This window comes from Pipistrellus hanaki, assembly GCF_964339955.1.
Source record: "Pipistrellus hanaki genome assembly, chromosome: 2".
Taxonomy (NCBI): Eukaryota; Metazoa; Chordata; class Mammalia; order Chiroptera; family Vespertilionidae; genus Pipistrellus; species Pipistrellus hanaki.
Window position 1 is genome coordinate 62,599,856 of NC_140504.1, and position 27,970 is coordinate 62,627,825.

At 39.9% G+C, this 27,970-nt stretch overlaps 1 protein-coding gene across 1 annotated transcript in view; it reads left to right on the forward strand.

The window, feature by feature from the left end:
• The window catches only part of LOC311617582 (histone-lysine N-methyltransferase SETMAR-like), a 485,271-nt gene that overhangs the window by 321,507 nt on the left and 135,794 nt on the right, over nt 1-27,970 (forward strand). The gene's annotated exons all lie outside the window — the stretch shown is intronic.

The window sequence follows — 27,970 nt, forward strand, 5'->3', positions numbered from 1 at the left end:
CTGCCAGCAGGAATCCTGTGAGGTATTGATCAGATGAAGGTAGCATCACACAGGAAGGGCTGCTTCCTTTCAGGAGGCTGGCAGAGGCAGGGCACAGCTGGCTTTGGAGCCAGACTGCCCCAGTCAACCCCTCTCTAAGGTTCCTCTCTACGAGACCGGGGGCATCACTGCTCAGTGCTAGTTTCCTCGCCCGGAAAGTTGGCATCACATCAATGCCCACCGAATGGAGTCGTTGCCCTGGTTAAGAGAGTGGCCTAAACATTGGCTATTATGCCAGCTGGTGTGGCTCAGTGGCTGGGTGTGACCCACGAACCAGGAGGTCATGGGTTGATGCCTCGGTTGTGGTTGCGGGCTGGATCCCCCAATAGGGGGCATGCAGAAGGCAGCTGATCAATTATTCTCTTTCATCATTGATGCTTTCTCTCTCTCTCTCTCTCTCTCTCTCTCTCTCTCTCTCTCTCTCTCTCCCTTTCCCTTCCTCTCTGAAATCAATAAAAATGTATTTAAAAATAAACTAAAACCTTGGCTATTATTATCTACCTTTAGGAATAGGGAATAGAGTCACAGACACACACACCCCGACCACCACCACCACCACTACATACATACCTGAGGGGAAAGTATATATATATATATATATATATATATATATATATATATATACACACACACACACACACACACACACTCCATAATTCAAAACTTCTGGTTTCCTGAGCCTGGGATTATGTTAGCTAAGCTTGGGACCTGCGGATCCTCTGGAGCTTCTGAGCAGGTTTGCCTCCCTACTTCACACACATATTGAGAACAGTTTGAAGTGTGGACAGGACACAGATAAATGAATTCTACTTCAGAAGATGTTGACTTGTGTCCAGAAGTCTGGCACCCTCGATGCCTACTGTTCAGACACTGCCTAGATATTGGGTCACTACCTCTTGTGTTCCTGCTCCCAGATCACCTGCACTTTGGACTCCATCTGCCCGCTGAGTGGGTCCTTTGGTGGCAGCCACTCAGCTGCTGGCCTGCGCTGACTTCTGCCATCTCTGCTTTTCTCTGTTAGAGGCAGATCCTGCAAAAATACATTACATTCTCAGCTGAGAATTTTTTTTTTTTTTATGGAGGAGCAGGGTTAAGGGAACCAAGAGGGGATGTCCAGGCAGCTAAGGACCATCTACAGCAGAAAACCATCAGACCCCTGAGACCTACTGGACACTGAGAAGGGCCCTCCTAATAGGATCTGTAATAAAAATTAAAAAAAAAAAAATTACAGCCACTGTCAGAACTGCAGCCCAGCAGGGAGGATTAACTATTCTCACCTCTCCCCAAACTGCCAGTCTCCTGCCTGAGACTCCTCTTGGAAACTGGACATCAGCCTTCCAGACCTCAGAGCAGAGAAATGAATCTGGTGTGCAAAGAGAGAATCTGAATGTGCCTTTCCCTACAATAACTGGCATTCAGTCTTCCCTCTCCAGTATTCAATAGTCAGTAGACTCCTCTGCTCTGACCAGATTCCTCTTCCGGGAAGATCCTTGCCTAGCCCATTCTGTTTTCACTCACACTTCTTTGTCTATAATGTTTGCTCTGCTTGGAATCTTTTCCCTCCCACTGCAGCCCACTTTCTTGCATTGACAATACCCATTATATTTAAATCCTAGCTGAAATATTTTTTTCTACTAAACCTTACCTGACTCCTCTCTTCTAGCAAAAGCTACCCACAATCTCCCCAGCTACCACTACTCATTACACCTGCGTTTAATATATCACATATTTAGTCCAATTCAATTTAACCAGCAATATTGAGTGCTTGCTTGTTATGTGTCAAGCATTCTTCCGGATGCTTGAGATAGGTATGAAGAGATAGCTAAATAAAACAAAATCACTGCCATTGTGAAGCTTACATTTTATGAGGAAAACCAAACTTAATAAATAATATTCCTAGAATATTGGAAAGTAATATCTGCTATGGACAAAAAGGTAAATCAGAGTAAGGGAGGCTGGAGTGCTGAAGGGTGGAGGTTGGGGGGAGGGAAAGAGTTGCAACTATAAATATGATCACATTACCTCACTGAGAAGGTGAAATAAATATGTCCTGGGAAAGTAATGTATATTGTAGTGATTATAATTAATAATATTGTATTGCAACCTGGCTAGTGTGGTTCAGAGGTTGAGCATCTACTTATGAACCAGGAGATCATGGTTCCATTCCCAGTAGAGCACAAGCCCGGGGTTGTGGGCTGGATACCCAGTGGGGACATGCAGGATCAATTAATTCTCACTTATCATTGATGTTTCTATCTCTTTCTCCCTCTCCCTTCCTCTCTGAAAGCAATAAAAATATTTTTAAATGTTAATGATACTGTATTGCATATTTGAAAATTGCTAAGAGAATAGATCTTAAAAATATTACCATGAGGGAAAAAATTGTAACCATGTAAGGTAATTGTTAACTAGACTTACTGTGGTGATCATTTTATACAAATATCAACTAATTATGTTGTTCACCTGAGACCAATATAATGCTATATATCAAATATACCTTAATTAGAAAAGAAAAGGTGCAACTTGAACACAGAGTTAAAGGTGGTAAGGGAGCTAGCTGTGCAGGTTTCAGAAAGAAAAAGGAACTCCAGGACAAAGGAGCTGATACTGGAGCCTGTGTGACTTTTACTTTCTGAGAATCAGGAAAGAGGTCAGAATGGCTAAAGTGGAATATGAACAGTAATTTTTTTTCCTTGTCTGACTTCTTTATTCAATTAATTCTCACTCATCATTGATGTTTCTATCTCTTTCTCCCTCTCCCTTCATCTCTGAAATCAATAAAAATATTTTTAAATGTTAATGATACTGTATTGCATATTTGAAAATTGCTAAGAGAATAGATCTTAAAAATATTAAGTTTAAATGTCTTAGGTACCAGAACTTATCTCTGCATCCAGCACAAGGCTCTCTGTGTTGTTGAACTTGCTAATTGCAGGCTCTCAGTCTCAATGGGAAAGCCCTCTGTCATGTCAGATGTATTGTAGCTATCTTCTAAGCAATCTTTTCTCCTAATGTTTTCTTCACTGCCACAAGGGATAAAAAAAGCTACTGTTTCTTGTCACAAACACACTCCAAACTAGATCTCCTCATGCCTTCTGAGAATTTATTGTAAAGTAAGATTTATGTAATCTGTAATCCAGACTACATTTCCAGAACCCCATTAACCTAAGCCCTGTACACGATTGGCATCTGTATGATAGTATAGGTTTCGAATACAAGAAGAGTTAGAACTCTCACAATCTAGAATAGATGTTCTTGGACAAGGTGTTCAATGTGAGATTCTTTCCTCGTTGCAAAATAATTCCTACCCAGTAGAGTTAGGAGGATTAAGTGAAGCAATTAGAGCAAGGCATTTATTATTGTGCTTGACAAATAACAGAGACTCAGTAATTTTTATTTTCCATGATCATAAGTATCTCTGTAACTGCCCTGACATTTAGTACCCAGCAACAACCCTTGATTTAACATATTTTCTTTCAATATTGATTTGTGTTCCTATCCTGCCATATTTTCTTGATCACTGACACTTGATGACACCTCCCAATGTTGCTCCAACCACTTAAATTCTTACTTACAACCTGTTCCTGATTTCTCATAACTGCAAGTTTCTTCATTTCCATACAGCTGACCTAGAATGTAGATTAGTGTCCAAACCTCAACTTGAGGAGTTTTTCATCCTGTTAGTCTGGCTCTAAACTAAGAATTCAGAATGAGTTTGAAAGAAATGTATTTCCTTGGAGGTAGAACTGAGTTTAAATTAAACAAAGTTAAGGATTAGTGAATGAGTAACCAATTCTATCTGGATTTATTTGTGCAATTTCTTCAAAATATATTTCTATGGGGGATTGTTTTTTTAAAGGAATACTTTTTTAAATGTGCCTTTAAAAAATGTACTGCTCTTGAAAAATAGTTATTTTTAATATATTCAAATTATCACTGACTCAATTTCTTTAGTTTGCTCAAGGAGTCAAATGTAAATAACATTTAAAAATTAACCAATGGGGGAAGATCCAAGATGGTGGCCAAAAGGATGGCAGGCTGCAAGATAGTGTGTGAGTGAGAGACCTAAAGGAGAGTGTGTGGACATGTAGGGAGTGTCTGTATTTGTGAGTGAGGGACAGCTATATTCCACAGAACTGTTGGGGACTGGCAGACCAGGCTCCCCTGGCCTGGCAGCTTCTACTAATGCTGAAATCTTTCCCGGAGTAGCCGGCTCTGCTGTAGAGATTGTGCCATCTTAAAGGGGAAAGCGGCTATGATTGGAAGCCCAATGTTACCTTCATACCTCCGGGAGCCTACAACCACATCACCCACAGACCAGCTGCCTCAGCTGTGAACCCATGAACACCAAGACTCCAGTCTCTCTGGCTGTGGGCACCTAAAAGTTTGTCCAGGGGGAGACAAAGCAGCACAGATGCAGAATATGCAGATGAGCCCTGCACCTTCTCACACAGCAGATAGAAGGAACAGCTGAATCAAACAACATTCACCTAGAATTGGTGAATAAAACACCATTGGTGAGGCAATCCATGGAGGTCATAGATCACCTAGAGCAGGGGTCCTCAAACTTTTTAAAGTGGGGGTCAGACCACGGTCCCTCAGAGAGCTGGAGGGCCGGACTATATGAACTACTAATTCCTACTGTAACACCTCGGCTGCGCTCACTGCCCAAAAAACCTGGCGGGCCGGATCAGACTCCTCTGCGGGCCGCATGTGGCCCGCGGGCCGTAGTTTGAAGACCCCTGACCTAGAGAGAGCTCTGTTTCCTCAGATTCAGATGGGTGCTTGTTGTTTGGTTGTTTGTTGTTTGCATTTTTTGGATTAGCTGTTTTTTTTTTTTAGAGTTATCTCCCCATATACATATATTTCGCCCCTCTTTTGACTTCTTTTCCTTTTTTTTTTTTTCCTTTTCTCAATGTCATTTTTGCACGCTTTTCTCTCCATTAATTCTCTTTTCTCTGGTGGTCACCTTTATTTGGGGTTATTGGTATTCTGAATACATTTGTGTTTGGTGTCCTGTGCGTTGTGTCTTCTCAAATAGTAATTTGTGCCTTTAAGTCAACACAGGAGAGAGAGCTACAGAACCAGACACCCAGAAAAGAGCAATCATAGGGAGACAAAGTAACAGCCTGCATTGAAATAAAAGGAGTAATCACCCAAAATAATAATAATAATAATGAATTAAATGAAATGGAGGCAAGCAATATGTCAGAGAAAGAATTCAGAGCAATGGTCATAAGGTTGCTGAAAAGGATGAAAAACAAATTCAACAATATGTGTGAGCACCAATAGGTTAATTTCCAAGAAGAACCAAGAAGAAATGAAAAATGATATTGCTGCATAAAGAACTCAATAGAAAGCATCAACAGTAGACTAGAAGAAGCAGAGGACTGCTTCAGTGAGCTAGAAGATAAGGTAGGAAAAAATACCCAAACAGAGCAGCATCTAGAAAAAAAAAGAAAAAAAAAAAAACAGGAGGAGAGCCTAAGGGACAACATGAACAAAACAACATCCACATAATAAGGTGCAGGAAGGAGAGGAAACTGAGCAAGGAATAGAAAACCAGTTTGAAGAAATAATGACAGAAAACTTCCCTGATATAGGGGAAAAAAAACTTATACAAGTCCAAGAAACTCACAGAGTCCCAAACAAGATGAACCCCAAAAGACTGACACCAAGGAAATTATAATTAAATTGGCAAATATCAACGACAAAGTAAGAATCTTAAAAGCTTTCAGAGAGAAACAGAAAGTTACCTTAAAAAGATAACCCCCATCAGAAACACATCAGGCCAGAAAGGAATAAAATGAAATAATCAAAGACATGCAAAGGAAGGGTCTGAATCTAAGAGTACTGTAAATTGATATCCAGCAAGGATATCAATCAAAATTGAGGGGGAAATTAGGAGCTTAATAGACAAAAAAGGACTAAGGGAGTTTATTACCACCAAACCAGCAATGCAGGAAATGCTAAAGAGTATGCTGTAAAAAGAATAAATAGGAAGGAAAGAAGGAACACAGTCATAAAAAATTAAAAATGGCAACAAACAAGTGCCTATCAATAATAACTTTAAATATAAATGGATTAAATGCCCCAATCAAAAGACATAGGTAGCTGAGTGGATAAGAAAACATGACCTATATAGTTGTTGTCTACAGGAAACCCACTGCAGAACAAAGGACTCACACAGACTGATGGTGAAGGGATAGAAAAAGGTTTTTCAGTTAAATGTAACTGAAAAAAAAAAAAAAAAAAAAAAAAAGCTGGAGTAGAATACTTGTATCTGACAAATTAGACCGCGAAGTGAAGGCCATAATAAGAGTTAAGGAAGGCCACTTCATATGTAAACAATTATACACAGGAGTACTCAACTACATAAAAAGAAAAAAACACTAGCAGATATCAAGGAAGAGATTGACACCAATACAGTCATAGTAGGGGAATTTAATACCCCACTGTCATCATTGAACCAATCTTCCAAACAAAAAATAAAGAAAGAAACATCAATCCTAAATGACTCACTAGGTCAGATGGAATTAATTGACACCTTCAGAACATTTCAGAACAAAGCACAAATATACATACTTCTCAAGTGCACATGGTTCATTTTCAAAGATAGACCACATATTGGGACACAGGCGAAGTCTCTTCAAATTCAAGAAGATAGAAACAGTATCAAGCATCTTCTTATTCACAATGGCATAAAATTAGAAATCAACCACAATAAAGCAATGAAAAAAAAATCAAACACCTGGAGACTAAATAGCATGCTATTAAGCAATGATTGGGTTACCAAAGGGATAAAAATAAAAATAAAAAGCATCCTAGTAACAAACAACAATGAAAACATAACAATCCAAAATCTATGGGGCACAGTGAAAGCAGTCTTGAGAAAGAAGATCATAGCTCTATAGGCCTACATAAAAAAAAGTAATAAATTATCTAACCCTACAACTCAAAAAGTTAGAAAGAAATCAACAAGAAAAGCCCAGCATAAGCAGAAGGAATGAAATAATAAAGATCAGAGCAGAAATAAATGACTAGAGACAAAACAAATAAACAAACAAAAAACAATACAAAAGATCAACAAAACTAAGAGCTGGTTCTTTGAAGGATAAACAAGATTGATGAACCACTGGCCAGGCTCACCAAGAAGGAAAGAGAGAGGACCCAAACAAACAAAATCAGAAATGAAAGAGATGAAGTAACAACCCATCCCACAGAAATACAAAGGATTATGGAAAAAATACTATGAACAACTCTATTCCAACAAAATGGACATATTTCTAAAAAAATACAAGCTCCCAAAACTCAATCAGGAAGAATAAAAAATAAAAAAATAAAACTGAATAGGCCAATAACTACCAAAGTAATTGAAGCAGTGAACAAAAAGCTTCCAGCAAACAAAAGCCCGGGGCCCAACAGCTTCACAGGGAAGTTCTACCAAACATTCAAGGAAGAGCTAAAACCTATCCTCCTCAGACTATTCTAAAAAATTCAAAAGGAAGGAACACTTCCAACCTCCTTCTATGAAGCCAGCATCACCCTAATACCAAAACCAGATAAAGACAACACAATGAAAGAGAATTATAGGCCAGTATTCTTCATGAACAAAGATGCCAAAATCCTCAACAAAATTTCAGCAAATTGGATCCAGCAGTACATCAGAAAGATCATACACCATGACCAACTGGGATTTATCCAGGGGATGCAAGATGGTACAATATCTGCAAATCAATAAGTGTGATACATCACATAAACAAATTGAGAGACAAAAATTACATAATCACATCTATCAATTCAGAAAAAGCATTTGACAAAATCCAGCACCCTTTCTTGATAAAGACTCTCAGCAAAGTGGGAATAGAAGAATCATACCTCAACATCATAAAAGCCATATATGACAAACCTACAGCCAACATTATACTCAATGGGCAAAAACTAAAACCATTTCCCCTAAGAACAGGAACAAGACAGGGATGCCTACTCTCCCGATCAACATAGTACTGGAAGTACTAGCCATTGTGATCAGACAAGGAGAAGAAATAAAAGGCATCCAAATTGGAAAAGAAGAAGTAAAACTGTCCGTATTAGCAGATGACATGATACTGTACATAGAAAACCTTTAAGACTCCATCAACAAATTATTAGATTAATAAATGAATTCAACAATGTAGCAGGATACAAAGTTAACACCCAGAAGTCTATGGATTTTTTATACACTAATAATGAATTCACAGAAAGAGGAACTAAAAACATAATCCCATTTATCATCACCTCCAAAAAAATTAAAATACCTAGGAATAAATTTAAATAAGGAGGTAAGGGACTTATGCGTGAAAAGCTACAGGACACTGAAAAAAGAGATAGAAGACAAACAGATGGAGGAACATGCTGTTTTCATAGCTAGGTGGCATCAACATCATCAAAATGTCCATACTACCCAAAACAATCTATAGATTCAATGTACTCCCCATCAAAATACTAATAGCATATTTCACAGACCTAGAACAAACTTTCCAAAAATCCATCTGGAATAAAAAAAGACCCTGAATAGCTGCAGCAATCCTGAGAAAGAAGAACAAAGTAGGTGGGATCTTAATGCCAGATACCAAGCTGTATTACAAAGCCACAGTTCTTAAAACAGCCTGGTACTGGCACAAGAATGGACATATAGATCAATGGAATAGAATAGAGAACCCAGAAATCAACCCAAACCACTATGCTCAATTAATATTTGACAAAGGAGGCAAGAACATACAATGGAGTCAAGACAGTCTCTTCAATAAATAGTGCTGGGGAAATTGGACAAATACAAAGCCAAAAAAAAAAAAAAATGAAATTAGACCACCAACTTACACCATACATGAAAATAAACTCAAATTTGATAAAGGACTTAAAGATAAGATGGGAAACCATAAAAAGACTAGAGGAATTCACAGGCAGCAAAATCTCAGACATATGCCGAAGCAATTTTTTTACTGATACTGCTCCTAGGGCAATGGAAAATAAAGAGAAAATAAACAAATGGGACTACCTCAAAATAAAAAGCTTTTGCAGAGCAAAAGAAACCATCAACAAAACAACAAGAAAGACAACTCCATGGGAGAATTTATTTGCCAACGTAATCATTGATAAGGGTTTAATCTCCAACATTTACAGGGAACTCATATAACTTAACAAAAGGAACTCATATAAATAACCCAATAAAAGAATGGGCAATGGGAGAGGAGAACCAAGATGACAGCATAGGTAAACAACTATATTTTCTGACTCTGACAGCCACATCAAAATTATTTCTAAAAGGCAGAACAACTATCACCAAAAACATTGAGAAAGGTGGCTGAGTGGAAGTTCTACAACTAGAGAGGTGAAAAAAGCTCAGCAAGAGGTGTGGAGACATGGAAAGTGCTAGCACTAGATGTGCTGCTATTTTAATCAGGAGGGAGGTACAAGCTCCCACTTGCTCTGAACTCCAGTTCTGGGTGAGACTCTGGGAGACCCAAACACATATGGGGAGAAACTGGACTGTCTGCTATTGGGACAGGAATGCGAGGGAGGCTTTCAGAGGTGCTCACAGCAATCATTGTTCCTGCACAGGGGTGCAGGACTCAGAGACACGGAGACCTCTCTGGTGCAGGACTGACTGGCAGCCATTGCTGTTTGCTCTATCCTGGTGATTCCCAGAAAACCCACCCCACCCAACTTATAACCCCACCCAAGCTGTGTGCATTGGATTTTGCATATGAATGGCCTGTCCTTTCTCTGCTTAAAACCTGTCAAACTGCAGCTGGGTCAGAGAGCCCCAGAGCTTCCAAAAGAAGGCTCAAGGCCCAGCAGCAGCAGGGCCTCCTCTGGGCATTTCCAAACCACATACAAAGAGAAAGAATCTGCAGATGTCTCTGTAGCTCCTACTGGGAAGTCCAAGACATTGGCTGACCTTGTACCTCCTTGGAGACCCAAGAACCAGTGTACCTAGTGGTCAGAGTGAGACCATACTGGATTACAATTCTTCACATGCATAACAGACACACTCAAGGGGCAGACTCAGTGAGCACCAAAGCCCCCTGAAGCAAGTCCTGCCCCATAAGGGTGTCTCCTGTGCAACAGATCTTCTAATGTAGACACAGCTGGTCCTCACAACCAATTGGCCTGGAGAACAATTCCTCCCAGTGATACCAACAGCAATCAAGTACTAACTACAACAAGACTGTGCAAACAGCCCACAAAGGGGTGAACCAAGAGTGTCCACTTCCGTTGACAGGGGAGGCTGAGTCAATGAGCCCTATAGGACACCAACCACACAAGGCCCCTCTATCAATTCAAGGAGACTTAGCAGCTGCCCAGTACATAGAAACAAACACAGGGAAGCAGCCAAAATGTGGAGACAAAGAACCAAGTCGCAAATGAAAGAAACGGATGAAAGCAAAATACTGATATAGTGTTCAAAACCACGGTTATATGGTTACTCAAGAATCTTCTAGAAACCTCCAAGAAATTTAGTGAGACCTTCAAGTATATAAAAGATGACCAATTAGAAATTAAGAATACACTGACTGAAATAAAGAATAATATACAAAAATTCAAGAGCAGACTAGAAGATAACAAAAATCAAGTCAAAGATTTGAAATACGAAGAAGCAAAACACACCCAACTAGAAAAGAAAAAAGAAAAAGAATCCAAAAATATGAAGATAGTGTAAGAAGCCTCTGGAAAACTTCAAGCATACCAACATCCAAATTATGAGGATGCCATAAGAAGAGAGAGAGCAAGATATTGAAGACCTGTTTGAAGAAATAATGACAGAAAACTTTCCCTACCTGGTGAAAGAAATAGATTTACAAGTCCAGGAAGCACAGAGAACCCCAAACAAGGGGAATCCAAAGAGGACCACACCAAGACACATCATAATTAAAATGCTAAGGGCAAAAGACAGAGAGAAAATCTTAAAAGCAGCAAGAGAAAAACAGTTAGTTACCTACAAGGGAGTACCCATACGACTATCAGCTGATTTCTCAACAGAAACTATGCAAGACAGGAGGGAGTGGCAAGAAATATACAAAGTGGTGAATACCAAGAACCTACAGCCAAGATTACCCTACCCAGCAAAGCTTTCATTTAGAATTGAAGGTTAGATAGAGCTTCACAGACTAGAAAAAGTTAAAGGAGTTCATCACCACCAAACCAGTATTATATGAAATGCTAAAGGGTATTCTCTAAAAAGAGGAGGAAGAAGAAAAGGTAAAGATAAAAGTTATGAACAACAAAGTGACAACAAATACATATCTATCAACAAAAGAAACTAAAAATCAAATGAATAAAAACCTGATGAACAGAACAGACTGGTGAATGTAATAGTATCAGGGGCATGAAAGGGAGCAGACCGTCAATTCTCAGAGGGAAGTAGTTGTCGGGGATGTGGGAAGAGATTAGACAAAGAGCTTATACCTACGGACAAGGTCAGGGTCGGGGAGGAGGAAGGCCTGGAGTAGGGTGGGAACCAGGTGGAGGAGAGCTATGGGAGGGCACGGGAACATCTGTGATAATCAGAACAATAAAGATTTTTTTTTAAATGGGCAACTGACCTAATTAGATACTATTCGAAAGAAGACAGAAAGAAGGCCAAGAGACATAAAAACATGCTCAAAATCACTAATCATCAGAGAGATGCAAATCAAAACAACAGTGCAGTACCATTTCACACCTGTGAGAATGGTTATCATCAACAAATCAACAAGCAACAAGTGCTGGCAAGGATGTGGAGAAAAAGGAACCCTCGTACACTGCTGGTAGGAATGCAGACTGGTGCAGCCACTGTGGAGAACAGTATGGAGTTTCCTCAAAAAACTAAAAATGAAACTCCCATTTGACCCAGTGGTCCCACTTCCAGGAATATATCCCCCCTCCAAAAACAAAACAAACAAACAAACAAACAAACAAAAAACAGAAACACCAATCAGAAGGGATATATGCACCCCTATGTTCATAGCAGCACAATTCACCATAGCTAAGATTTGGAAACAGCCTAAGTGCCCACCAGCAGATGAGTGAACTAAAAAACTGTGGTACATCTACACAATGGAATACTACAATACTGCAAAAAAGGAGTTTTTACCATTTGCAACAGCATGGATGGAACTGGAGAACCTTATGCTAAGTGAAATAAGGCAGTCAAGGAAAGATAAATATCACATGATCTCACTCATTTATGGAATATAATTAACAATGTAAACTGATGGCAGGGAAAAGCTCTGCCTCCTAGGCAGTCATTGGCTTCTGGCACTTCACCAGATTTAGTTCTATTTGGTTGGTTTCTATGCCAGTCAGCATCTTCAGGCTTATCTCTGGTCCTGATCAAAGAAGCTCAGAAAGAAACAGAGGCGCAGCTGCTGGCAAAGCCTGGAGAGAAAGAGAAGCAAAGGCTGATCGACAGCTGCTGCAGAGGCTGGGGATCAGACCCTGCCTCTCTCTGCAGGCTTCTCTCTGGGCCTGATCTGCAGCCCCCTTGGCAGTCAGTGCTGGGTTTGCTGCTGCGATGCACCAGGTGCAGTCAGTGCTGGGTCGCCACGGCAACCCAGCACTGACTTCAAGTGTTTGGTCTAGTTGTGATGTTATGGGCCCTGGCTCTTTATATACAGTGTATAGATTGTAGATTAGGCAGACAAGGAAGTTCAAAGTTAAGAGTGAAGAAATGTATAATGAACTGTCAGCAATTAGTTAATGAGTAACCCATTTTGGTGGAACGTCAAAAGACCTGGAAATTGTATTTCAGTGTTAGATTTCAGTTGGAAAAGAAAGTATTCCGAGTGTTAGAGAAGATTTCCTCATCAAATTTAATGGAATTTCTACTCTATCCTATTCTCCAGCTCCTCGTGCTTCCCATCTTGGTACAAGGATCAGGTAACTCTTCATTTTTTTCTCTCAACTCCATTAGTTTTGGGATCAGTGGTGAATAAATACTAGGCTGCATGGTCTTTTTTACTTTTATATAGTTAGGTGACCAGAACATTATGTTCAGCTCTATGTGTCAATCAGCTGTCCAAGTTCTTGGCAACCAGAAAACTGTTTAAGTTGAGCATAAATAAAGCAGTGACTTAGCAAACAGAGAATGAAAGAAGGAAGCAAGCACTGATTCTAAAGTGAATCCAAGGAGCTGGAACTAGGGAGGAGAGCACAAACCTGCTGGGGGAAAATTATCTCTTTGCAGGTTAGTTAGTTAGTTAGTTAGTTCTGTATTACTTCTTGCAGCCCATTTGCCTTTTAAGTTTGAGTCTGACTTGTTTTTGTGGCTATTTGTGGTCATTAAGAAATTTTGTTGTGGTTATTGTTGTCAACTTTGTTATTTCCTTGGTGTGTTTACTTATCAGTACAAATTGAGGTACACTTGGGACACATTAAAGACTTAATAAATATACAGGTCCTATTATTTTCTAGTCATTTAAAATTATTTTATTAAAGACATTTAATTCAAAACCATGCAAAATCAGTTTGGTCCATTGTAAAGGCAATAATAAATGTTTTGTAGGAATTCAGCAGACAAAAAGAAATTGTGATCACTTCTGGTTAAGGAGTTTTTCCTGGGAAAGTATCATTTGAATTCAATTGGATAGTTTAATCAAAGTTTGGATGAGGGGTGACACATGCTGAGGACAAAAAGAGTGTGACAAGTAGAGGAAAACAGTATGCTCATGTTACTTCTCTTTAATTTACTTGAGCGTATAAAATGTAAAATGGAGAAGCCTGGTTTTGTCTTCAAGTAACTCAGCCTCTAGTGGGGAAGACAAGCATGTAAACAAATAATGATGAAGTGGTATGATATGTACAATTATAGAAACTACTAGAAGACCGGTGCATGGAAATTCATTCACTGGAGGTGGAGGGGTTCCTTCAGCCCAACCTTCCCCCTCTCATAGTCCAGGAGTCCTCAGGGGCAGGAATGCAATGCCCCATCACACCTCTGCTGCTGCCATTGCGACAATGTAAGCCTTGGCTGGCCCTGGTTACCTGAGTCTCCAGTGGGCCTGGGCAGCCACCATCCGAGGCTTGCCTGCACCTCGGCTGGCACCAGGTGGTTCGGAGGCTGCCATCTGAGGTTTGCTTGTGCCTTGGGCTGGTCCTAAGTGGCTGGGAGATTGAGGGGCCTGGGCACCACCATCTTGTGGCTGTGGGCACTGATATCTTTGAGGGTGTGACAGTAAATTAGCATATTTCCTCCTTATTGGCTATGGGTGCCTCCATTATTGTGATGGTGTGAGAGTCAATTAGCATATTCCCTCTTTATTAGATAGGATGTCTTTTTAATGTGGTTCAATAATATATTGGTGAGCTTTATCCATACTGTTGAGGGCAGATGTAGTCAATTTAATGTGATTGCTGTATAACAGCAGTTTTCAAGTGGTGTGCCACAAGAATTTTTAAAACATGCAATACCTGATTATTTAGTCAGGGACACTGACCTCTTTTCCCTTGGAATGTCAAATAAAAATATAACAACAGCCAATGAAAAAAAGCCGTCTAGTGGGAATAAATCAAAATTATACCTGTTTATTTTGTCAGATGGGCAAAAAATGTATTTTTAGTGTGCCACAGAAATTTAGTACTTAGTTTATGTGTGTCAATTTATTGATATTTTCTGAGTTTTTACCTAATATCATTTTCTGTTTAAGGGTCCCTTTCAGGATACCACATTATATTTATTTGGTATGTCTCCCTAGGCTTCTCTTGACTGTGACAGTTATTCAGAATTCCCCAATTACTGATGACTGTGTTGAGAGGCACTAGTCAGGTATTTTGTAGAATTACTCTCTATTAGAATTTGTCTGATGCTTGTTTGTTTATTTGTTTTATGAATTGTCTAGGGTTATGGATTTGGGGGAGAAAGACATGTGTAAGTAAGATGCCACTTTAATTGCATCCTATGAAGTGCATAGACTATCAACTTTTATGTTTCCATAGGATTTTCAAGTTGCAGACTTCACTCCCTGGCATTCCCATTCTCTTAAATGAGTTTTTTAAAATTTGTATAATACATAATTACAATACATAAAGGTTCACTTTATGTATTGTAAATCTCTATACATTTTGACAAATGCATAATGTCATTTCTGGCCATTACAGTTTCATTCAGAATTTTTTCATTGTCCCAAAAATCCCTGGTGGCTCACCTTCTCAACCCTACCCTTTGCACCTGAACCCCTGGCTACCACTGATATTTTTTTTAACCTTTTCCAGAATGGCATATAATTGGAATCAGAGGGTATGTAGACCTCTTAGACTGGCTTCTTTTACTTAGCAATATGCATTTAAGGTTTACCCATGTCTCTTTGTGGTTTGGTAACATATTTCTTTTTATGGCTAAATAATATTCTGTTGTACAGACATGCAGTTTGTTTACTCATACACCTATTGAAGGCATCTTAGTTGCTTTCAGTTTTTGGTTTGTGGAGGAGAGACTGTTCCAGGGCACTCTGACTTGCAATTTGGACCTGGGTTAGAAGGAACTTCTTTGAAGACTGTTTTGATATTAATCACTTGTGTTCTAACACAAGCCAGCATCCCTCTCCTGCCTCCTGGTACAGGCTGGATCCAGAAAACAATCTGGTTGTTCTGACGGTTAAGCATGCAAAGCAATTTCCCGTACCTGGTAGCAGGTACATGCTAGTACACTATTCTCTCCCTGGTACATACCTCTATATGATTCAGGATCCATTTCATCCTGCAGCCACCAAAAATGTGCATCATAAGTAAGCTTTCCTCTACCAGACTGAGTGGCCCTCCTTCATTCATTCTTTCCCTGCCCTCTGCTGAGGAGGAAGATTTTCAGTTTGGGACCTTTCTCTGGGTGAACATGTACTAACAATTGGTGAGCCAGGCAAGAAACTGAAGAAATGGGCCTTGGGAAAGAGGCATCTGTGGGAGAAATCTTGGGTTGGCCATCTACTTCTATGTGGGAGGAGTGGCCCATATGTTAGTCTGTTGACCACATTGAGAGTCCAGGGCCACCCCCAAAACACCAGTTGGCCTCATGTATTTGTTTGAAGAACTACACATTGCACTCTGCAGCAAGAAAGGAAAGCACATGGCCACAGCTGTAGGCTAAACACTCTCATGGGTGGTTTGATTGACTACTGATACCCAGCTAAAGGTAGAAGCCAGGGTTAGGAAACTGGAGGCAGATCTAGGGGAAACACACCAGTCTCTGAGCACATTCAAGCTATGGGAAGGACATGGAACTCAGACAGAGTGCAATAAGAGAAGCAGGGAAGAAAGGCTCTATGAGCATAACCTGAAAGCAAATGTGGCACCATCTGGTTGCCACAGGAACCCTCCAAAAAATGATTGATTGTCAGCCTAATGCAGTGCTAGTGGGGTTATGGAAAGCTTAAAACCAGAACAGTTTTGCCTCCTGTTGGCCCCCCCAGAAGACACCCCAACAGATTTAGGGGAGCCCTCTGAGATTTCATTTTATGTTTTTTGGATGCCTCATTGCATTCTATAGGATACATTTGTAATACACTTAGATTTTCAAGTTGCAGTCTTTATTCCTTGGGATCCACAGTCTCTTAAATGGGTTTTTTAAATTTTGTATAATTAAGGTTCACTGTATGTTTTGTAAAACTCTATACATTTTGACAAATGCACAATGTCACTTACTGGCCATTACACTTTCACACAGAATTTTTTTATTGTCCAAAAAATCCCCTGTGGCTTACCTTCTCAACCATACTCCCTGCTCCTGAAACCCTGGCCCCCCTCCAGTATAGGAGGAAGGCCAAATATGTCCTCAAGTGGAGGCCACAGTGGCAATCAGAGGCCACATGAGGAACTTACCATCCATTGGTCTCCAGAAATCAGTACAGGGTAACTATTTTGTTGACATTGGTGCTGAATGCACTCTAATACATGGTAATGCTCAGAAATTCTCTGGCCCCCTCAGTGCTATCAATGGCTATGGAAGCTAGTGTGTAATGGTCAGAAAATTTCCCCAGGTTCTGCAAATTGGGCACTCTCCCTCCCTGGGAGTATGAGGTCTTCATCTCTCCAATTTTGAAAAGCATTCTAAGTATCAATATCTCACAAGTCCAGACTCTATAAACCTGTATTGGGAATTCTGCCTATGACTAGAAATAATTGACTCAGAGAGCAATGCCAATTGGGAGGCAGTTAGTTTGCCACCAGAGGGAAAAGTGGTGACCATTAAGCATTATCACCTGGAGCACATAAGGAAATAGGGAAACCTATCCTAGAACTCCCCCAAGTGAGGGCATTGTGCACCCTGCACGCAGGGCCTTCAACAGCCCAGAGGGATCTTGAAAAATGACAACAAATGATAAGAAGCTTAATAAGGTAGTGCCCCTTATTACTGTGGCTGTGCCAAATATTACCACTATAGTAAATAATTTGGCTATGATCCTAGGAGCATATCATGCTGTGCGGAGCCTAGACAATGCTTCTTCCCCTCATTGGATTTATCCCAGGGATGCAAGGATGGTACAATATCTGCAAATCAATAAACATGATACATCACATAAACAAATTGAGGAAGAAAAATCACATAGTCATATAAATTGATGCAGAAAAAACACTTGACAAAATCCAATACCCTTTCTTGATAAAAATTCTCAGGAAGGTGGGAAGAGAAGGATCATACCTCAACATCATAAAAGCCATAGATGACAAACCCACAGCCAGCATCACACTCAATGGGCAAAAACTAAAACCATTTCCCTTAAGAACAGGAACAAGACAGGGATGTGATCTCTCACCATTTTTGTTCAACATAGTACTAGAAGTACTAGCCATTGCTATCAGACAAGAAGAAGAAATAAAAGGCATCCAAATTAGAAAAGAATTAAAACTGTCCTTATTCACAGATGACACGACATTGTACATAGAAAATCCTAAAGATTCTATAAAAAAAATTATTAGACTTAATAAATGAATTCAGCAAGGTAGCTGGATACAAAATTAACACCAAGAAATCGATAGCATTTCTATACAACAATAGTGAACCTACAGAAAGAGAGACTAAAAAAGCAATCCCATTTACCATCCTACCAAAAAAAATTAAGATACCTAGGAATAAACTTAAATAAGGAGGTAAAAGACCTATATGCACAAAACTACAGGACATCGAAAAAAGAAATAGAGAAAGATATAAAAAGATGGAAGAATATAATAATATATATCAATATAATAATATAATAATAATACCGTATTCATGGATTGGTAGAATCAACATCATCAAAATGTCCATACTACCCAAAGCAATCTATAGATTCAATGCACTCTCCATTAAAATACTAAGAGCATATTTCACAGACCTAGAAAGAGCACTCCAAAAATTCATCTGGAATAAAAAAAGACCCCGAATAGCCACAGCTATCCTGAGAAAGAAGAACAAAGTTGGAGGTGTCACAATACCAGACATCAAACTATATTACCAAGCCACAGTTCTCAAAACTTCCTGATACTGGCACAAGAACAGACATATAGACCAATGGAATTGAATAGAGGACCCAGAAATTGCCCCAAACCATTATACTCAATTAATATTTAACAAAAGAAGCAAGAGCATACAATGGAGTCAAGAAAGCCTTTTTTTTTTTTTTTAATTGATTTTTTACAGAGGAAGGGAGAGAGAGAGCTAGAAACGTTGATGAGAGAGAAACATCAACCAGCTGCCTCTTGCACACCTCCTACTGAGGATGTGCCCGCAACCAAGGTACATGCCCTTGACTGGAATTGAACCTGGGACCTTTCAGTCCTCAGACCGACGCTCTACCACTGCGCCAAACCGGTTTTGGCAGGAAAACCTTTTTAATAAATGGTTCTGGGAAATTTGGTCAGATATATGCAAAATAAATAAATAAATAAAACTAGATCACCAACTTATACCATACACAAAAACAAACTCAAAATGTATAAAGGACTTGAATGTAAGACAGGAAACAATAAAAATCCTACAAGACTCCATAGGCAGCAAAATAGCAGACATACATCATAGCAATAACTTTATAGACACAGATCCTAGGGCAAGAGAGACTAAGGAGAAAATAAACAAATGGGACTACATCAAAATATAAAACTTCTGCACAGCAAGAGAAACCATCAACAAAACAACAAGAAAGCCCACTGCATGGGAGAACATATTTGCCAATGTTATCTCTGATTAATTTCCAAAATTTACAGGGAACTCATACAATTTAACAAAAGAAAGATAAACAACCCAATCAAAAAAATGTCTTTTTGAAAGAGGACATTCAGAAAGCCAACAGACATATGAAAACATGCTCAAAGTCACTTATCATCCAAGAGATACAAGTCAAAACAACAATGAGGTACCACCCCACACCTGTCAGAATGGCTATCATCAACAAACGACAAGTGCTAGAGAAGATGTAGAGAAAAAGGAACCCTTCTTCACAGCTGGTGGGAATGCAGAGTGGTGCAGCCATTGTGGAAAACAGTATGGTATTTCCTCAAAAATTTAAAAATGGAACTGCCATTTGACCCAGTAATACCACTTCTAGGAATATATCCCAAGAAACAAGAAACACCAATCAGAAAGATATATGCACCCCTGTGTTCATAGCAGCACAAGTTACAATAGCTAGGATTTGGTAACAGCCTAGGTGCCCAGCAGCAGATGAGTGGATTAAAAAACTATGGTATATATATGCAATGGAATACTATGCTGCTATAAAAAAAAGAAGGAATTCTTACCATTTGCAGCAGCATGGATGGAACTGGAGAGCATTATGCTAATGAAATAATCCAGGTACTGAAAGATCTCACTCATTTATGGATAATAAATAACATTATAACCTGTTGAACAAAAAGATAACTACAGAAGCAGAGAAGCATCAAACAGACTGTCAAATTACAGCGGGAAGGCTGGGAGTGTCTGGCGGGGGTGGGTAAGAGATCAACTGAAAGACTTGTTTGCATGCATTTAAGCATAACTATTGTAATAGACACAAGACACTGGAGTGCGGGGAGGGTGTGTGCTGGAGGGTAGTGGAGGCTGGAGAAAGGTCACCGGGGGGAAAAAGGAGACATATGTACTACTATTTGTACTATTTTAAGTAAATAAATAAAAACACCTAAGGAGACAGGCGAACAGGGCTATTTGGTGACGATAGCTAAGTAGAGCCTTAGCCCTCTCTTTCACAGAAACGTGTGTTAGAATAATCTGTTTATCGTCACTCAGGTTCTGCTGGGCAGCCCTGGCAGGATGGCCTTAGGTATCATTACAGATTCACAAGGAGCTCCTGTGCCAACATCCAAACTAAAAGTTGTTTTCACAACAGATGAATGAGCTCCTAGCTCTTCTTGTTTACACATGAAAACCCAAGTAAATGCCTTAAGGGACCCAACCCCCAAGCCAAGCTGACTACTAAACACACAGGTTTGGGTATTTGGAAAAATGGTTAAAAAGATCATCATGGATACTTGGACTTCTTCTCTCAATTTGTTTATTGTTTTGCTGTGTCTATATTTTTGCTTCCGACTATGTCTTCAGTGCAGTCAACTGGCAACATGGCAAGCTGTCTCCCTGCTACTGAAGCCCCTGCTGACTCTTAGAGAACCTGACAAAGGAGGTAGCATGTGAAATTCTAAGAGCTGGTCAAAAGGGGTGGGATGCAAAGGAAGTCTGCTTGGGTCCCACAAGCTGGACCCAGCCAAAAGGGACAATGTTCATCATGAAACTCACTTGAAGACTTTTGATCCATGTATTTTGACACAAACCAGCACCCGTCTTCTGCCTCCTGGAACAAGCTTGGTCTGGAAACATTCTCATTGTCCTGAGCTGGCCAAGCATGTAAAGCAATTTCCTGAACCTAATATCAGTCCCTACTTGTACACATGACTATCCCTCTCCTTCCCCAGTATGATTCTCTCGTGCATGCTAGGTGGTTCAAAGAGTCATTTCATTTTGCAGCCTCCCTTACTAAACTCTATTAATTACCAGGCTGGTGTAGCCAGCTTCTTTCTTCTGTATTTCCCTGCCCTCCATTCATAGATTTTCAGTGCCAGGAACTTCTCCTGGGCCTGCAGGTACTCACAGGGTGATTATTAACAAGGCTCTTATAAACATATGTATGTAGGTGTGTTGTGCCCTTCTGCCTTTTTTTAATTATTTTATTATTGTCAGTATTACAGATGTCCCATTTTTTTTCTATTTTACACCCCTCCACCCAACTCCTACTCCACCCCAGACCTTCCCCACACTATTATCTGTGTCCATGAGTTATGCAATCCTATAAAATAAAAGCCTAATATGCTAAGTGTCCAATAGTTTATTCAACCATTTGACCAGGTGCTAAGATGCACACTGACCACCAGGGAGCAGACGTTCTGACTGGTAGTTTAGCTTGCTGCTGGGGTCCAGCCAATTGGAACTGGGCAAGATGGCCCCAATTGGCACCAATGGCCCCAATTAGGTCTGGATGAGATGGGCCAGACACACCCTGGACAAATCCATGCACCAGACCAGTTTTGGCCCAATCCCTGCAGGCCAGGCCAAGGGATTTCAATGGTGCACAAATTCATGGACCGGGCCTCTAGTATGCATGTATGATCTCTTCCTATCCTATCCCCACACCCCACACTTAGATCTGTTATTCTGTTCCATACATCCATGCCTCTGGACCCATTTTTTTCATCAGTTTATTTTGTTCATTAGAGTCCACATATAAGCGAGATCATGTGATACTTGCTTTCTCTAACTGGCTTATTTCACTTAGCATATAGTCTCCAAGTCCATCCATGCTGTCCCAAATGGTAACAGTTTCATTTTACTGCTGTATAGTATTCTCTGGTGTGAATGCATCACAGCTTTTTTGTATCCTTTTACCTACTGATAGGCACCGTAGACTGTTTCCAGATCTTCACTATTGTAAATAACACTGCTATGAACATATATTCTTTCTGATTGGTATTTGGTGCATATATTCTTTCTGATTGGTATTTGGGGGTTCTTAGGATATATTCCCAGAAGTGAGATTGCTGAATGGGTATGTAGGCTTTTTGTGTGAATATAAGTTTTTAAATCAGTTGAGTAAATGCCTAAGAGTACAATTACTGAGTTATATGGTAAGAGTATGTTTAGTTTTTTAAGAAACTGCCAAACTGCCTGGCTGCCATGGCTTAGTGGTTGAGCATAAACCTATGAACCAAGAGATCATAGTTCATTTCCTGGTCAAGGCACACTCCTGGGTTGTAGTCTCCATTCCCAGTAAGGGGCATGCAGAAGGCAGCTGATCAATGATTCTCTCTTATCATTGATGTTTTCTATCTCTCTCTCTCCTTTCCTCTCTGAAATTAACACAAATATATATATTTTTTTAAAAGAAAATGCCACTTAAACTGTCATTTAAAGTGGCTGTACAATTTTCATTCCTATCAGCAATAAATGAGAGTTTCTGTGTCCACATCCTCACCAGCATTTGATATTGTAATTAAGAAATTTTTTTTAGATTTTCTAAAAGATATATAGTGGGCTCTCATTATTGTTTTAATTTCTTAATGACAAAAGATTTTGGGAGTCTTTTCTTATGGTTATTTGTTATTTGTATATAATTATTGGTGAGTTATCTTCAGATTTTTTTTTTGCCAGTTTTTAAAATTATTTATTTATTTAGTTTAAAATTTTTCTGTTACAGTTGATATTCACTATCCTATATAATAAAAGGCTAATATGCAAATTGACCAAACAGCAGAAGAACCACCAGGAGCAGATGCTCAATGCAAGAGCTGCACCTTGGTGGACAGTGCGCTCCAAAAGAGGGAGCGACACTCAGCCAGAAACTAGACTCACAGCTGGTGAGTGCAGTGGCATGGTAGGAGCTTCTCCTGTCTTCATGGCAGCACTAAGGATGCCCAACTGCTGGCTTAGGCCACCAGTCAGACTTTCCCAAGGGCTCCCAGACTGCAAGAGGGTGTAATACAGGCTGAGTACACGAATTTTATGCACCAGGCCTCTAGTTATTTTATATTAGTTTCAGGTGTACAGCATAGTGGTTAGATGATTACATAATTTACAAAGTAATTACTCCTTCAATAATTCAAATACTTATCTAACATCATGCATAGTTATTACAATATTATTGACTATATTTTCTATGCTGTACTGTACATTACATGACTATTTTGTAGCTAACAAATCTGTATTTCTCAATCCTTTCACCTTTTTCACCCAGTCCCCCATTTCTCCTCCCCTTTGGCAACCATCAGTTTGTTTTCTGTATATTTAACTCTGTTTCTATTTTGTTTATTTTGTTATTTAGATTCCACATGTAGGTGAAATCATACGGTATTTGTCTTTCTCTGACTGACTTTACTTAGCATAAACACACTGGGTTTTATTTGCAGGTTCTCCACACAGAATAAAGTACAAAAATAAGGAGACGGCTGTATTAGGAGGAAATGTGACAATTTTCTGCAATCTAACAACTCCAGCAGATGTTGTGCAAATTACCTGGCAGAAGGTCCAAGATTCTTTGCAACAAAATATTGCCACGTATAGCAGTAAATATGGAGAAAAGATTCTTCCACCATACATAGATCGACTACACTGCAAGGTCATCGAACCCAATTACTCTTTCATCACTATTCACAAAGTGACGTTTGAAGACGAAGCCTGCTACAGATGTCTGTTTAATATGGTCCCTCAGGGCAGTCAGAAAAGACAAATCTGCCTTACCATCATAAGTATACAATTTTTATGTAGAGTAAATAACATGGGAATATGGTCTTTGAAGGTTAAGGTCCAGAGAAAGAATTTTTAAAAATTATTATTTTACAGAAGAAAAAAAATGGAAGTTAATAATAGTTACATAAGTTGCCCATTTTCGCATACATAGTTGAAAACCAGGCATAGCATTTAGTTCTGCCCTCTATGTAACTTTTTTGCACTGCCTTTAATCTAGTGGGTAAAATTCATGATCCACATAAAGATTTTCATAAGGGAAAGTCAGGAAAAGGAAAAGTAATAGTAGAGAAAAAGAAAGAGGGAAAAAGAAGACTCTAAGAGAGTAACAATTTCCCAATCTTCATATGAACAAAATGTTGAAGGGATAGCGATAGTGTCACCTCGTTATGTTGCTATACATTTAAAATAGTGGGGTTTATATAATGTAATTTTAAGTTTTAGTGAATCTGGAGATATCATTTGTTCTTAAATTGGATGACAGTAGATATAACAAAAAGAATGATGATATTTGTTTTTTAATTGTGTTGAGAGGTATCTGAGAGGGACATGCCTTTAGCATTTGGGTTTTATATACAAACTAGTTGCCCAGTGCACAGATTCATGCACTGGTGGTGTCCCTCTACCTGGCCTGTACCCTCTCACAATCCAGGACCCTGCCCTCAGGGGATGTCGGACTCTTGGTTTCTGGATCTCCAGGCCTCTAGTATTCATACAAGGTATTTGGTTAATCTCTTCCCACCCTTCCCTCTGAGATTCATCAGTCTGTTCCATGTTTCCTTTTTTTTTTTTTTTTTAATATATTTTATTGATTTTTCTACAGAAAGGAAGGGAAAGGGATAGAGAGTTAGAAACATCAATGAGAGAGAAAACATCGATCAGCTGCCTCCTGCACACACCCCACTGGGGATGTGCCCACAACCAAGGTACATGCCCTTGACGGAAATCATACCTAGGACCCTTCAATCCGCAGGCTGACGCTCTATCCACTGAGCCAAACCAGTATTGGCTGTTTCATGTTTTCATGCCTGTGCATTGAGCGTCTGCCCCCTGGTAGTCAGTGCTCGTCACTGGTCGAATGGTCGCTTACACTTTTATGTATAGAGATTTTGGGAAGTCCATCTTTGCCATCATAGAAATCTGGTATGACATATTTTTATATTTAATTTTTTTCTTCTCTCTTTTTTTTTTTGTTTTGTTTTGTTTTGTTTTGTTTTGTTTGTGCCTCAGCTGTATCTGAATTAAAAACTGAACTCCAGTCCAATCTTGGCTCTGAAGATTTTCTTAGATTTACTTCCTCAGCTGTGGGGAAACCTGTTCCTCAAATATCTGTCTTTCCATCACAAATCTTAATTAATCCACCAAAAGAATACCTTGTACATAACCCAGATGGCATGGTGACCATCACTAAAATGTACCACATCTCCTTGGAGACTGTGAGATCCCTAAGACTCCAACACCTGATTGTGCATATGGATCATCCTCTAAGGAATGAAGAGAAGATCGTCCCTTTGTCTTTCCAACAAGAACGTAAGTAGAAGTAATAATCAACGGGGGAAAATATTTATCTTTAAAATTCACTGCCAGAAGTGTTTGTGCAGTCATCTACTTTTAAAAATGTAAATCAGGGGGCAATGGTAAGATATGTACACATATAGTAACTTAATAAAAAAAATGAAAAGAAAAGTAAATATAATAAATAAAAATGTAAGTCAATGTAATACACGTGCATGCCTAAAGAAATAAGTAATGAGGATGTTCTCTAACCCAGTCCTGCTCCCAGGGGTACTGGCTCTTATGGCACATTTTTAATTGTTCTCTCCCGCATGCTTTCCCTGAATTCTGCCAGTGAATGAACATTAGACCTCCTTCAACTTTTCTGCTTCACAATGTACTTGGTTTCCTTCCAATTTAGTTGTTTTGCTCCTTACCTCTGCAACCTTCAACAACATGGTTAAACCTGTTCTTTGTTTCATCCACACACAAAGTCTGTCTTCATTTTTGATTGCCCACCTTCCCCTCAAGCTCTGTCAATCATCTGTATCTTCTGTTTCAGAGCCATAATTAAGCAAGGTATGATTTTTCTAAGAAATTTAAATAATAATTTAAGTAAATGTAAGGAATTTATAAATGTATTTATATATTTAAATAATATATTGTAATTTCTTGTAGAATTTAAATAACGTTTTGATATTCCACCTAATAACCTTTTATTTAAAAAAAAAAAATCTTTAATGTTGAAAGTATTACTTATGTCCTCTTTTTTCCCCATTGACCCCCTCCAGCCTACAACGTGCCAGAGCCTCACCACCCTACTGTCTAAGTCCATGTGTTATGCATATATTCATACAAGGTCTTTGGTTAATTACCTCCCACACACCCACCTACCCACCCCCACCTTCCCTCTGAGAATCTGTACTCTATTTCATGCTACCATGTTCCTGGATCACTCCATTTATCAGTTATTTTGTTTAATTAGGTTCCACATATGAGTGAGATCAGGTGATACTTGCCTTTCTGTGACTTATTTCACTTGACACTCTCCAGGTCCCTCCATGCTAGCTCAAAGTGTCAGAGATTCTTCTTTTTATTATTACACTAGAGGCCCAATGCTCAAAATTCATGCAGGGGTGGGGGGGGGGGGGGTTAGGGGGGTGTCCCTCAGGCCAGCCTGCACTCTCTCCAATCTGGGACCTCTTGAGTGATGTCTGACTGCTGGCTCCCAACTGCTCGCCTGCCTGCCTTCCTGATTGCCCCTAACCACTTCTGCCTGCCAGCTGATCACCCTCTAACCACTCCCATGCCAGCCTGATTGATGTCTAACTGCTCCCCTGACAGCCTGTTTGCCCCCAACTTTCCTCCTCTGCTGACCTGGTCACCCCTAACTGCCCTCCCCTGCAGGGTTGATTGGCTCCAACTGCCCTCCCTTGCAGGCCTGGTCCCTCTCAACTGTCCTCCCTTGCAGGCCTGGTCTCTCCCAACTGCCCTCTCCTGCTGGCCATCTTGTGGTGGCCATCTTGTTTCCACATGGGGGCAGCCATCTTGTGTGTTGGAGTGATGGTCAATCTGCATATTACTATTTTATTAAATAGGATAGAGGCCTGGTTCACAAGTGGGGGCCAGCTGGTTTGCCTTGAAGGATATCTCCAATTAGAGTGGGATTTCCCTTGGGTCAGCCTTGGCTAGGTGCCTGTGGTGGTTTGCAGGCCGACCAAGCCCCCGGCAACCCCAGCAGAGACCCTGGGAGAGTTAGAAACATCAATAAGAGATAATCATGGATCAGCTGCCTCTTGTACACCTCCTACTGGGGATATGCCCACAACCAAGGTAAATGCCCTTGACCAGAATTGAACCTGGGACCTTTCAGTCTGCAGGCCAACACTCTATCCACTGAGCCAAACTGGTTTTGGTGGTGGCAGCTATTTCTGTTGGAAATTATGTATCTTCTATAATTGAAACTTTGTAGCCTGGAATGAAGGTCTGAGCCAACCAGGGCTGCAGAAGTTTGGCTTCCTCCATCACCCAGGGAAACCCTAGCCTCCTGCTCTTTCAGCTCATTGGCTGCCACCATTTCTGCTGGAATTTATTTACCTTCTATAATTGAAACTTTGTACCCTTGAGTGGAGGCCTGGGCCTGCCAGGGTGTGTGGAAAGCTTTGCTTCCTCCATTGCCGGGGATACCCAAGTCTCTCTCCTGCTCTCTGTGGCCACAGCTATCTTGATTGTGGTTAATTTGCATACTCATTCTGATTGGCTGATGGGTGTGGCTGTTGGGTGTAGTGGAGTGATGGTTAATTTGCATATTAATTTTTTTATTAGATAGGATAGTATTCCATGGTATAAATGTACCACTATTTTTTTATCCACTCATCTCCTGATGGGCATTTGGGCTCTTTCAAAATTTTAGCTATTATAAATTGTGCTGCTGTGAACATAGGGATGCATACATATTTTCTAATTGGTGTTTCAGGTTTCTTAGGATATATGCCTAGAAGTGGGATCACTGGTTCAAATGGCAGTTTCCTATCTAATCTTTTGAGGAAACTCCATACTGTTTTCCATAATGGCTGCACCAGTCTGTATTCCCACCAGCAGTGTACTAGGGTTCCATTTTCTCCACATCCTTGCCAGCATTTGTCATTTGTTGATTTGTTGATGGTAGCCATTCTGACAGGTGTGAGGTAATACCTCATTGTCATTTTAATTTGTATCTCTTTG